Raw genomic sequence first — 13846 nt, forward strand, 5'->3', positions numbered from 1 at the left:
GATCGAGGATTGACGCTTGAGGATTGAGGATTGAGGATGGACGATTGAAGAGAGAGGACTGAGTGTTGAGGATTGTGTGTTGAGAATTGATGTTTGAGGATTGAGATTTGATTAATGATTACTGTGGATTGAGCATTGAACCATGAGAATTCAGGATATTCTGTTGAGTAATGAGAATTGAGGATTAATGGTTGAGTATTGAGGATTGATAGTTGAGGGTTGTGTGTTGAATATTGAGTAATGAGTATTGAGGATTGAGGATTGAGGATTGAAGATTGAGGACTGGGGATTGAGGATTGAAGATTGAGGATTAAGGATTGAGGATTGGGGATTGAGGATCTAGGATTGGAGATTGATTATTGAAGGATTGAAGACTGAGGATTAAGGAATGAGGATTGAGAATTGAGAATTGAGGATGAGGACGGAGGGTTGAGGATTGAGGTTTGAGGATTGAGGATTGAGGATTGATGATTGACGATTGAAGATTGAGGATTGGGGATTGAGGATTGAGGATTGAGGGTTGAGGATAGAGAATTGAGGATTGAGGATTGAAGATTGAGTATTGAGGATTGAAGATTGAGGACAGAGGATTGAGTATTGAAGATTGAGGACTGAGTGTTGAGGGTTGAGTGAAGAGAATTGATGCTTGAGGATTGAGATTTGAAGATTGAAGATTGGGGATTGAGGATTGGGTATTGACGATTGAAGAATGAGGATTGAGGATTGAGAATTGAGGATTGAGGATTGAAGATTGAGGATTGGGTATTGAGGATTGAACATTGTGGATAGTGGATTGAGTATTGAGGATTGAGGATTCAGAATTCAAGATTGAATATTGATGATTGAAGATTGAGGATCGAGGATTGAGGTTTGTGGACTGAGGACGAGGACTGAGGGTTGAGTATTGATGTTTGAGGTCTGAGGATTGAGGATTGAGGATTGAGGATTGAGGATTGAAGATTGAATATTGATGATTGAAGATTGAGGATTGGGGATTGAGGGTTGTGGTTTGAGGACTAGGACTGAGGTTTGAATATTGATATTTGAGGTCTGAGGATTGAGGACTGAGGGTTGAGAATTGAGGATTGAGGATTGAAGATTGAGTATTGAGGATAGAAGATTAAGGACTGAGGATTGAGGATTGAAGATTGAGGCTGAGTGCTGAGGGTTGAGTGATGAGAATTGATGCTTGTGGGTTGAGATTTGAAGATTGAAGGTTGGGGATTGAGTATTGAAAACTGTGAATTGAGGATATTCTATTGAGGATTGAGGATTGACGATTGATTGTTGAGGACTGAAGGCTGAAGATTGAGGATTCAGGATTTAGCATTCGGGATTGAGTTTTGAGGACTGAGGATTGAGGGTTGATGATTGAGGATCGAGGATTGACGCTTGAGGATTGAGGATTGAGGATGGACGATTGAAGAGAGAGGACTGAGTGTTGAGGATTGTGTGTTGAGAATTGATGTTTGAGGATTGAGATTTGATTAATGATTACTGTGGATTGAGCATTGAAACATGAGAATTCAGGATATTCTGTTGAGTAATGAGAATTGAGGATTAATGGTTGAGTATTGAGGATTGATAGTTGAGGGTTGTGTGTTGAATATTGAGTAATGAGTATTGAGGATTGAGGATTGAGGATTGAAGATTGAGGACTGGGGATTGAGGATTGAAGGTTGAGGATTAAGGATTGAGGATTGGGGATTGAGGATCTAGGATTGGAGATTGATTATTGAGGATTGAAGACTGAGGATTAAGGAATGAGGATTGAGAATTGAGAATTGAGGATGAGGACGGAGGGTTGAGGATTAAGGTTTGAGGATTGAGGATTGAGGATTGATGATTGACGATTGAAGATTGAGGATTGGGGATTGAGGATTGAGGATTGAGGGTTGAGGATAGAGAATTGAGGATTGAGGATTGAAGATTGAGTATTGAGGATTGAAGATTGAGGACAGAGGATTGAGTATTGAAGATTGAGGACTGAGTGTTGAGGGTTGAGTGAAGAGAATTGATGCTTGAGGATTGAGATTTGAAGATTGAAGATTGGGGATTGAGGATTGGGTATTGACGATTGAAGAATGAGGATTGAGGATTGAGAATTGAGGATTGAGGATTGAAGATTGAGGATTGGGTATTGAGGATTGAACATTGTGGATAGTGGATTGAGTATTGAGGATTGAGGATTCAGAATTCAAGATTGAATATTGATGATTGAAGATTGAGGATCGAGGATTGAGGTTTGTGGACTGAGGACGAGGACTGAGGGTTGAGTATTGATGTTTGAGGTCTGAGGATTGAGGATTGAGGATTGAGGATTGAGGATTGAAGATTGAATATTGATGATTGAAGATTGAGGATTGGGGATTGAGGGTTGTGGTTTGAGGACTAGGACTGAGGGTTGAATATTGATATTTGAGGTCTGAGGGTTGAGGACTGAGGGTTGAGAATTGTGGATTGAGGATTGAGGATTGAAGATTGAGGATTGGGTACTGAGGATTGAAGAATGAGGATTGAGGATTGAGGATTGAGGATTGAAGATTGCAGATTGAGTATTGAGGTTTGAGGATAGAGGATTGAGGATTGAGGATTGAGGTTTGAGGATTGAGGATTGAGGATTGATGATTGAGGATTGAAGATTGAGGATTGGGGACTGAGGATTGAGGATTGAGGGTTGAGGATAGAGAATTGAGGATTGAGGATTGAAGATTGAGTATTGAGGATTGATGATTGAGGACTGAGGATTGAGGATTGAAGATTGAGGCTGACTGCTGAGGGTTGAGTGATGAGAATTGATGCTTGTGGATTGAGACTTGAAGATTGAAGATTGGGGATTGAGTATTGAAAACTGTGAATTGAGGATATTCTATTGAGGATTGAGGATTGACGATTGGTTGTTGAGGACTGATGGCTGAAGATTGAGGATTCAGGGTTTAGCATTCGGGATTGAGGTTTGAGAACTGAGGATTGAGGGTTGAGGATTGAGGATCGAGGATTGACGCTTGAGGATTGAGGATTGAGGATGGAGTTTTGGAGAGAGAGGACTGAGTGTTGAGGATTGTGTGTTGAGAATTGATGTTTGAGGATTGAGATCTGATTAATGATTATTGTGGATTGAGCATTGAACCATGAGAATTCAGGATACTCTGTTGAGTAATGAGAATTGAGGATTAATGGTTGAGTATTGAGGGTTGATGGTTGTGGGTTGTGTGTTGGATATTGAGTATTGAGTATTGAGGATTGAGGATTGAGCATAGAAGATTGAGGACTGGGGATTGAGGATTGAAGATTGAGGATTAAGAATTGAGGATTGGGGTTTGAGGATCTAGGATTGGAGATTGATTATTGAGTATTGAAGATTGAGGATTGAGGATTGAGGATTGAGTATTGAGGACTGAGGACGAGGACTGACGGTTAAGGATTGAGGTTTGAGGATTGAGGATTGAGGACTGAACATAGAGAATTGAGAGTTGAGGATGAGGACTGAGGGTTGAGGATTGAGGTTTGAGGAACGAGGATTGAGGATTGATGATTGAGGACTGAGAATTGACGATTGAGTATTGAAGATTGAGGAATGATGACCGAGGGTTGACGGTTGAGGTTTGAGGACTGAGGACTGAGGATTGAGGATTGAGGATTGAGGATTGAGGATTGAGGATTGAAGGTTGAGGTTTGGGGACTGAGGATTGAAGATTGAGGATTGAGGATTGAGTATTGAGGATTGAGGATTGAGGATTGAGGATTGAGGATTGAGGATTGATGATTGAGGATTGAGGATTGAGGGTTGGGGATTGAGGATGAGGACTGACGGTTGAGGATTGAGTTTTGAGGATTGAGGATTGAGGATTGTGGACTGAGGATTGAGTATTGAGGATTGAGGATTGAGGATTGAAGATTGAGGAATGGGGATTGAGGATTGAAGATTGAGGATTAAGGATTGAGGATTGGGGATTGAGGATCTAGGATTGGAGGTTGGTTATTGAGGATCGAAGATTGAGGATTGAGGATTGAGGATTGAGGGTTGAGGACTGAGGACGAGGACTGACGGTTAAGGATTGAGGTTTGAGGATTGAGGATTGAGGACTGAGCATTGAGAATTGAGAATTGAGGATGAGGACTGAGGGTTGAGGATTGAGGTTTGAGGAACGAGGATTGAGGATTGAGGATTGAGGACTGAGAATTGACGATCGAGTATTGAAGATTGAGGATTGATGACCGAGGGTTGACGGTTGAGGTTTGAGGACTGAGGACTGAGGATTGAGTATTGAGGATTGAGGATTGAGGATTGAGGATTGAAGGTTGAGGTTTGGGGACTGAGGATTGAAGATTGAGGATTGAGGATTGAGGATTGAGGATTGAGGATTGAGGATTGAAGATTCAGTATTGCGGATTGAAGAATGAGGATTGAGGACTGAGGATTGAGGATTGAGGATTGAGGATTGAGGATTGAAGATTGAGTATTGAGGATTGAAGATTGACGATTGAGGATTGAGAATTGTGGATTGAGGATTGAGGATTGAGCATTGAAGACTGAGTATTGAGGATTGAAGGTTGAGGATTGTGGATTGAGGATTGAGAAAAGAGGATTGAATATTGAGGATTGGGGACCGAGTGTTGAGGGTAGAGTGATGAGAATTGATGTTTGTGGATAGAGATTTGAAGATTGCAGATTGAGTATTGAGTAATGAAAAATGTGAATTGATGATATTCTATTGAGGATTGAGCATTGACAACTGATTGTTGAGGTGTGAGGGCTGGAGGTTGAGGATTCAGGATTGAGGATTAAGGATTGAGGTTTGAGGACTGAGGATTGAGGATTGAGGGTTCTGGATTGAGGACGAGGACTGAGTGTTGAGGATTGAGGTTTGAGGAACGAGAATTGAGATTGAGCATTGAGGACTGAGGATTGAGGATTGAAGATTGAATATTGATGATTGAAGATTGAGGATTGAGGGTTGAGGGTTGTGGATCTAGGATTGGAGATTGGTTATTGAGGATTGAAGATTGAGAGTTGAGGATTGAGGATTGAGGGTTGAGGATTGAGGATTGAAAATTGAGGATTGAGGATTGAGGATTGAGGATTGAGGATTGAGGATTGAGGATTGAGGATTGAAGATTCAGTATTGAGGATTGAAGATTGAGAATTGAGGATTGAAGATTGAACATTGAGGACTGAGTCTTGAGGGTTGAGTAATGAGAATTGATGGTTGTGGATAGAGATTTGAAGATTGCAGATTGAGTATTGAGTATTGAAAGCTGCGAATTGAGGCTATTCTATTGAGGATTGAGGACAGACAACTGATTGTTGAGGACTGAGAGCTGAATATTGAGGATTCAGGATTGAGGATTCAGAATTGAGGTTTGAGGACTGAGGATTGAGGATTGAAGATTGAGTATTTAGGATTGAAGATTGAGGATTGAGGATTGAGGATGAAGGCTGAGGGTTGAGGGTTGAGGTTTGAGGACTGAGGACTGAGGATTGAGGATAGAGAATTGAGGATTGAGGATTGAGGATTGAAGATTGATAATTGGGTATTGCAGATTGAAGAATGAGGATTGAGGATTGAGGATTGAGGATTGAGGATTGAAGATTGAGTATTGAGGAACGAGGATTGAGGATTGAGGATTGAGGACAGAGGATTGACGATTGAGTATTGAAGATTGAGGATTGATGTCTGAGGGTTGACGGTTGAGTGATGAGAATTGATGCTTCTGGGTTGAGATTTGAAGATTGAAGGTTGGGGATTGAGTATTGAAAGCTGCGAATTGAGGCTATTCTATTGAGGATTGAGGACAGACAACTGATTGTTGAGGACTGAGAGCTGAATATTGAGGATTCAGGATTGAGGATTCAGAATTGAGGTTTGAGGACTGAGGATTGAGGATTGAAGATTGAGTATTTAGGATTGAAGATTGAGGATTGAGGATTGAGGATGAAGGCTGAGGGTTGAGGGTTGAGGTTTGAGGACTGAGGACTGAGGATTGAGGATAGAGAATTGAGGATTGAGGATTGAGGATTGAAGATTGATAATTGGGTATTGCAGATTGAAGAATGAGGATTGAGGATTGAGGATTGAGGATTGAGGATTGAAGATTGAGTATTGAGGATTGAAGATTGAGGATTGGGTATTGAGGATTGAAGAATGAGTATTGAGGATTGAGGATTGAGGATTGAAGATTGCAGATTGAGTATTGAGGATTGAGGATTGAGGATTGAGGATTGAGTGTTGGGGATAGAGAATTGAGGATTGATGATTGAAGATTGAGGTTCGAGGATTGAGTGTTGTGGATTGAGGACGAGGACTGAGGGTTGAGTATTGACGTTTGAGGTCTGAGGATTGAGGATTGAGGATTGAGAATTGAGGATTGAGGATTGAGGATTGAAGATTGAGGATTGGGTGTTGAGGATTGAAGAATGAGGATTGAGGACTGAGGATTGAGGATTGAGGATTGAGGATTGAAGATTGAGTATTGAGGATTGAAGATTGAGGATTGAGGAGTGAGGATTGTGGATTGAGGATTGAGGATTGAGGATTGAAGAGTGAGTACTGAGGGTTGAAGATTGAGGATTGAGGATTGAGGACTGAGGATTGAGGATTAAAGATTGAGGATTGAGGATTGAGGATTGAGGATTGAGGATTGAGGATTGAGGATTGAAGATTGAATATTCATGATTGAAGATTGAGGATAGAGGATTGAGGGTTGTGGTTTGAGGACGAGGACTGAGGGTTGAATATTGATGTTTGAGGTCTGAGGATTGAGGATTGAGGATTGAGAATTGTGGATTGAGGAGTGAGGATTGAAGATTGAGGATTGGGTATTGAGGATTGAAGAATGAGTATTGAGGATTGAGGATTGAGGATTGAAGATTGCAGATTGAGTATTGAGGATTGAGGATAGAGGATTGAGGATTGAGGATTGAGGTTTGAGGATTGAGGATTGAGGATTGATGATTGAGGTTTGAAGATTGAGGATTGGGGATTGAGGATTGAGGATTGAGGGTTGAGGATATAGAATTGAGGATTGAGGATTGAAGATTGAGTATTGAGGATTGAGGATTGAGGACTGAGGACTGAGGATTGAGGATTGGGGATTGAGGATTGAGGATTGAGGATTGAGGATTGAAGATTGAGTATTGAGGATTGATTATTGATGTTTGAGGTCTGAGGATTGAGGATTGAGTATTGAGAATTGTGGATTGAGGATTGAGGATTGAAGATTGAGGATTGGGTATTGAGGATTGAAGAATGAGTATTGAGGATTGAGGATTGAGGATTGAAGATTGCAGATTGAGTATTGAGGATTGAGGATAGAGGATTGAGGATTGAGGATTGAGGTTTGAGGATTGAGGTTTGAGGATTGAGGATTGAGGATTGATGATTGAGGATTGAGGATTGACTATTGAAGATTGAGGATTGAGGATTGAGGACTGAGGATGGAGTATTGAAGATTGAGTATTGATGACTGAGGATTGAGGATTGAGGATTGAGGATTGAGGATTGAGGATTGAGGATTGAAAGCTGTGAATTGAGGATATTCTATTGAGGATTGAGGATTGACAACTGATTGTTGAGGACTGAGGGCTGTTTGTTGAGGATTCAGGATTGAGAACTCAGAATTGAGGTTTCAGGACTGAGGATTGAGGATTGAAGATTGAGTATTGAGGATTGAAGATTGAGGATTGAGGATTGAGGATTGAGGATTGAGGATGAGGGCTGAGGACTGAGGATTGAGGATTGAAGATTGAGGCTGAGTGCTGAGGGTTGAGTGATGAGAATTGATGCTTGTGGGTTGAGATGTGAAGATTGAAGATTGGGGATTGAGTATTGAAAACTGTGAATTGAGGATATTCTATTGAGGATTGAGGATTGACGATTGATTGTTGAGGACTGAAGGCTGAAGATTGAGGATTCAGGATTTAGCATTCGGGATTGAGTTTTGAGGACTGAGGATTGAGGGTTGATGATTGAGGATCGAGGATTGACGCTTGAGGATTGAGGATTGAGGATGGACGATTGAAGAGAGAGGACTGAGTGTTGAGGATTGTGTGTTGAGAATTGATGTTTGAGGATTGAGATTTGATTAATGATTACTGTGGATTGAGCATTGAACCATGAGAATTCAGGATATTCTGTTGAGTAATGAGAATTGAGGATTAATGGTTGAGTATTGAGGATTGATAGTTGAGGGTTGTGTGTTGAATATTGAGTAATGAGTATTGAGGATTGAGGATTGAGGATTGAAGATTGAGGACTGGGGATTGAGGATTGAAGATTGAGGATTAAGGATTGAGGATTGGGGATTGAGGATCTAGGATTGGAGATTGATTATTGAAGGATTGAAGACTGAGGATTAAGGAATGAGGATTGAGAATTGAGGATTGAACATTGTGGATAGTGGATTGAGTATTGAGGATTGAGGATTCAGAATTCAAGATTGAATATTGATGATTGAAGATTGAGGATCGAGGATTGAGGTTTGTGGACTGAGGACGAGGACTGAGGGTTGAGTATTGATGTTTGAGGTCTGAGGATTGAGGATTGAGGATTGAGGATTGAGGATTGAAGGTTGAATATTGATGATTGAAGATTGAGGATTGGGGATTGAGGGTTGTGGTTTGAGGACTAGGACTGAGGGTTGAATATTGATATTTGAGGTCTGAGGATTGAGGACTGAGGGTTGAGAATTGTGGATTGAGGATTGAGGATTGAAGATTGAGGATTGGGTACTGAGGATTGAAGAATGAGGATTGAGGATTGAGGATTGAGGATTGAAGATTGCAGATTGAGTATTGAGGTTTGAGGATAGAGGATTGAGGATTGAGGATTGAGGTTTGAGGATTGAGGATTGAGGATTGATGATTGAGAATTGAAGATTGAGGACTGAGGGTTGAGGATTGAGGTTTGAGGAACGAGGATTGAGGATTGAGGATTGAGGACAGAGGATTGACGATTGAGTATTGAAGATTGAGGATTGATGTCTGAGGGTTGACGGTTGAGGATTGAGGACTGAGGACTGAGGATTGAGGATTGAGGATTGAGGATTGAGGATTGAGGATTGAAGGTTCAGGATTGGGGACTGAGGATTGAAGATTGAGTATTGAGGATTGAGGACTGAGGATTGTGGATTGAGGATTGAAGATTCAGTATTGAGGATCGAAGATTGAGAATTGAGGATTGAGGATTGAACATTCAGGACTGAGTGTTCAGGGTTGAGTGATGAGAATTGATGTTTGTGGATAGAGATTTGAAGATTGCAGATTGAGTATTGAGCATTGAAATCTGTGAATTGAGGATATTCTCTTGGGGATTGAGGATTGACAACTGATTGTTGAGGACTAAGGGCTGAAGATTGAGGATTCAGGTTTGAGGATTCAGAATTGAGGTTTGAGGACTGAGGATTGAGGGTTGAAGATTGAGTATTGAGTATTGAAGATTGAGGATTGAGGATTGAGGATTGAGGATTGAGTATTGAGCATTGAGGATGAGGTGTGAGGGCTGAGGATTGAGGTTTGAGGACTGAGGCCTGAGGATTGAGGATTGAGACTTGAGGATTGAGGATTGAGGATTGAAGATTGAGGATTGGGTATTGAGGATTGAAGAATGAGGATTGAGGATTGGGGATTGAGGATTGAGTACTGAGGGTTGAAGATTGAGGATTGATGATTGAGGATTGGAGATTGAGGATTGGGGATTGAGGATTGAGGATTGAGTGTTGGGGATAGAGAATTGAGGATTGATGATTGAAGATTGAGGTTCGAGGATTGAGTGTTGTGGATTGAGGACGAGGACTGAGGGTTGAGTATTGACGTTTGAGGTCTGAGGATTGAGGATTGAGGATTGAGAATTGAGGATTGAGGATTGAGGATTGAAGATTGAGGATTGGGTGTTGAGGATTGAAGAATGAGGATTGAGGACTGAGGATTGAGGATTGAGGATTGAGGATTGAAGATTGAGTATTGAGGATTGAAGATTGAGGATTGAGGAGTGAGGATTGTGGATTGAGGATTGAGGATTGAGGATTGAAGAGTGAGTACTGAGGGTTGAAGATTGAGGATTGAGGATTGAGGACTGAGGATTGAGGATTAAAGATTGAGGATTGAGGATTGAGGATTGAGGATTGAGGATTGAGGATTGAAGATTGAATATTCATGATTGAAGATTGAGGATAGAGGATTGAGGGTTGTGGTTTGAGGACGAGGACTGAGGGTTGAATATTGATGTTTGAGGTCTGAGGATTGAGGATTGAGGATTGAGAATTGTGGATTGAGGAGTGAGGATTGAAGATTGAGGATTGGGTATTGAGGATTGAAGAATGAGTATTGAGGATTGAGGATTGAGGATTGAAGATTGCAGATTGAGTATTGAGGATTGAGGATAGAGGATTGAGGATTGAGGATTGAGGTTTGAGGATTGAGGATTGAGGATTGATGATTGAGGTTTGAAGATTGAGGATTGGGGATTGAGGATTGAGGATTGAGGGTTGAGGATATAGAATTGAGGATTGAGGATTGAAGATTGAGTATTGAGGATTGAGGATTGAGGACTGAGGACTGAGGATTGAGGATTGGGGATTGAGGATTGAGGATTGAGGATTGAGGATTGAAGATTGAGTATTGAGGATTGATTATTGATGTTTGAGGTCTGAGGATTGAGGATTGAGTATTGAGAATTGTGGATTGAGGATTGAGGATTGAAGATTGAGGATTGGGTATTGAGGATTGAAGAATGAGTATTGAGGATTGAGGATTGAGGATTGAAGATTGCAGATTGAGTATTGAGGATTGAGGATAGAGGATTGAGGATTGAGGATTGAGGTTTGAGGATTGAGGATTGAGGATTGATGATTGAGGATTGAAGATTGAGGATTGGGGATTGAGGATTGAGGATTGAGGGTTGAGGATATAGAATTGAGGATTGAGGATTGAAGATTGAGTATTGAGGATAGAAGATTAAGGACTGAGGATTGAGGATTGAAGATTGAGGCTGAGTGCTGAGGGTTGAGTGATGAGAATTGATGCTTGTGGGTTGAGATTTGAAGATTGAAGGTTGGGGATTGAGTATTGAAAACTGTGAATTGAGGATATTCTATTGAGGATTGAGGATTGACGATTGATTGTTGAGGACTGAAGGCTGAAGATTGAGGATTCAGGATTTAGCATTCGGGATTGAGTTTTGAGGACTGAGGATTGAGGGTTGATGATTGAGGATCGAGGATTGACGCTTGAGGATTGAGGATTGAGGATGGACGATTGAAGAGAGAGGACTGAGTGTTGAGGATTGTGTGTTGAGAATTGATGTTTGAGGATTGAGATTTGATTAATGATTACTGTGGATTGAGCATTGAACCATGAGAATTCAGGATATTCTGTTGAGTAATGAGAATTGAGGATTAATGGTTGAGTATTGAGGATTGATAGTTGAGGGTTGTGTGTTGAATATTGAGTAATGAGTATTGAGGATTGAGGATTGAGGATTGAAGATTGAGGACTGGGGATTGAGGATTGAAGGTTGAGGATTAAGGATTGAGGATTGGGGATTGAGGATCTAGGATTGGAGATTGATTATTGAGGATTGAAGACTGAGGATTAAGGAATGAGGATTGAGAATTGAGAATTGAGGATGAGGACGGAGGGTTGAGGATTGAGGTTTGAGGATTGAGGATTGAGAATTGATGATTGACGATTGAAGATTGAGGATTGGGGATTGAGGATTGAGGATTGAGGGTTGAGGATAGAGAATTGAGGATTGAGGATTGAAGATTGAGTATTGAGGATTGAAGATTGAGGACAGAGGATTGAGTATTGAAGATTGAGGACTGAGTGTTGAGGGTTGAGTGAAGAGAATTGATGCTTGAGGATTGAGATTTGAAGATTGAAGATTGGGGATTGAGGATTGGGTATTGACGATTGAAGAATGAGGATTGAGGATTGAGAATTGAGGATTGAGGATTGAAGATTGAGGATTGGGTATTGAGGATTGAACATTGTGGATAGTGGATTGAGTATTGAGGATTGAGGATTCAGAATTCAAGATTGAATATTGATGATTGAAGATTGAGGATCGAGGATTGAGGTTTGTGGACTGAGGACGAGGACTGAGGGTTGAGTATTGATGTTTGAGGTCTGAGGATTGAGGATTGAGGATTGAGGATTGAGGATTGAAGATTGAATATTGATGATTGAAGATTGAGGATTGGGGATTGAGGGTTGTGGTTTGAGGACTAGGACTGAGGGTTGAATATTGATATTTGAGGTCTGAGGGTTGAGGACTGAGGGTTGAGAATTGTGGATTGAGGATTGAGGATTGAAGATTGAGGATTGGGTACTGAGGATTGAAGAATGAGGATTGAGGATTGAGGATTGAGGATTGAAGATTGCAGATTGAGTATTGAGGTTTGAGGATAGAGGATTGAGGATTGAGGATTGAGGTTTGAGGATTGAGGATTGAGGATTGATGATTGAGGATTGAAGATTGAGGATTGGGGACTGAGGATTGAGGATTGAGGGTTGAGGATAGAGAATTGAGGATTGAGGATTGAAGATTGAGTATTGAGGATTGATGATTGAGGACTGAGGATTGAGGATTGAAGATTGAGGCTGACTGCTGAGGGTTGAGTGATGAGAATTGATGCTTGTGGATTGAGACTTGAAGATTGAAGATTGGGGATTGAGTATTGAAAACTGTGAATTGAGGATATTCTATTGAGGATTGAGGATTGACGATTGGTTGTTGAGGACTGATGGCTGAAGATTGAGGATTCAGGGTTTAGCATTCGGGATTGAGGTTTGAGGACTGAGGATTGAGGGTTGAGGATTGAGGATCGAGGATTGACGCTTGAGGATTGAGGATTGAGGATGGAGGATTGGAGAGAGAGGACTGAGTGTTGAGGATTGTGTGTTGAGAATTGATGTTTGAGGATTGAGATCTGATTAATGATTATTGTGGATTGAGCATTGAACCATGAGAATTCAGGATACTCTGTTGAGTAATGAGAATTGAGGATTAATGGTTGAGTATTGAGGGTTGATGGTTGTGGGTTGTGTGTTGGATATTGAGTATTGAGTATTGAGGATTGAGGATTGAGCATAGAAGATTGAGGACTGGGGATTGAGGATTGAAGATTGAGGATTAAGAATTGAGGATTGGGGTTTGAGGATCTAGGATTGGAGATTGATTATTGAGTATTGAAGATTGAGGATTGAGGATTGAGGATTGAGTGTTGAGGACTGAGGACGAGGACTGACGGTTAAGGATTGAGGTTTGAGGATTGAGGATTGAGGACTGAACATAGAGAATTGAGAGTTGAGGATGAGGACTGAGGGTTGAGGATTGAGGTTTGAGGAACGAGGATTGAGGATTGAGGATTGAGGACTGAGAATTGACGATTGAGTATTGAAGATTGAGGAATGATGACCGAGGGTTGACGGTTGAGGTTTGAGGACTGAGGACTGAGGATTGAGGATTGAGGATTGAGGATTGAGGATTGAGGATTGAAGGTTGAGGTTTGGGGACTGAGGATTGAAGATTGAGGATTGAGGATTGAGTATTGAGGATTGAGGATTGAGGATTGAGGATTGAGGATTGAGGATTGATGATTGAGGATTGAGGATTGAGGGTTGGGGATTGAGGATGAGGACTGACGGTTGAGGATTGAGTTTTGAGGATTGAGGATTGAGGATTGTGGACTGAGGATTGAGTATTGAGGATTGAGGATTGAGGATTGAAGATTGAGGAATGGGGATTGAGGATTGAAGATTGAGGATTAAGGATTGAGGATTGGGGATTGAGGATCTAGGATTGGAGGTTGGTTATTGAGGATCGAAGATTGAGGATTGAGGATT

This window comes from Calliopsis andreniformis, unplaced genomic scaffold (assembly GCF_051401765.1).
Source record: "Calliopsis andreniformis isolate RMS-2024a unplaced genomic scaffold, iyCalAndr_principal scaffold0039, whole genome shotgun sequence".
NCBI classification, from domain to species: Eukaryota; Metazoa; Arthropoda; class Insecta; order Hymenoptera; family Andrenidae; genus Calliopsis; species Calliopsis andreniformis.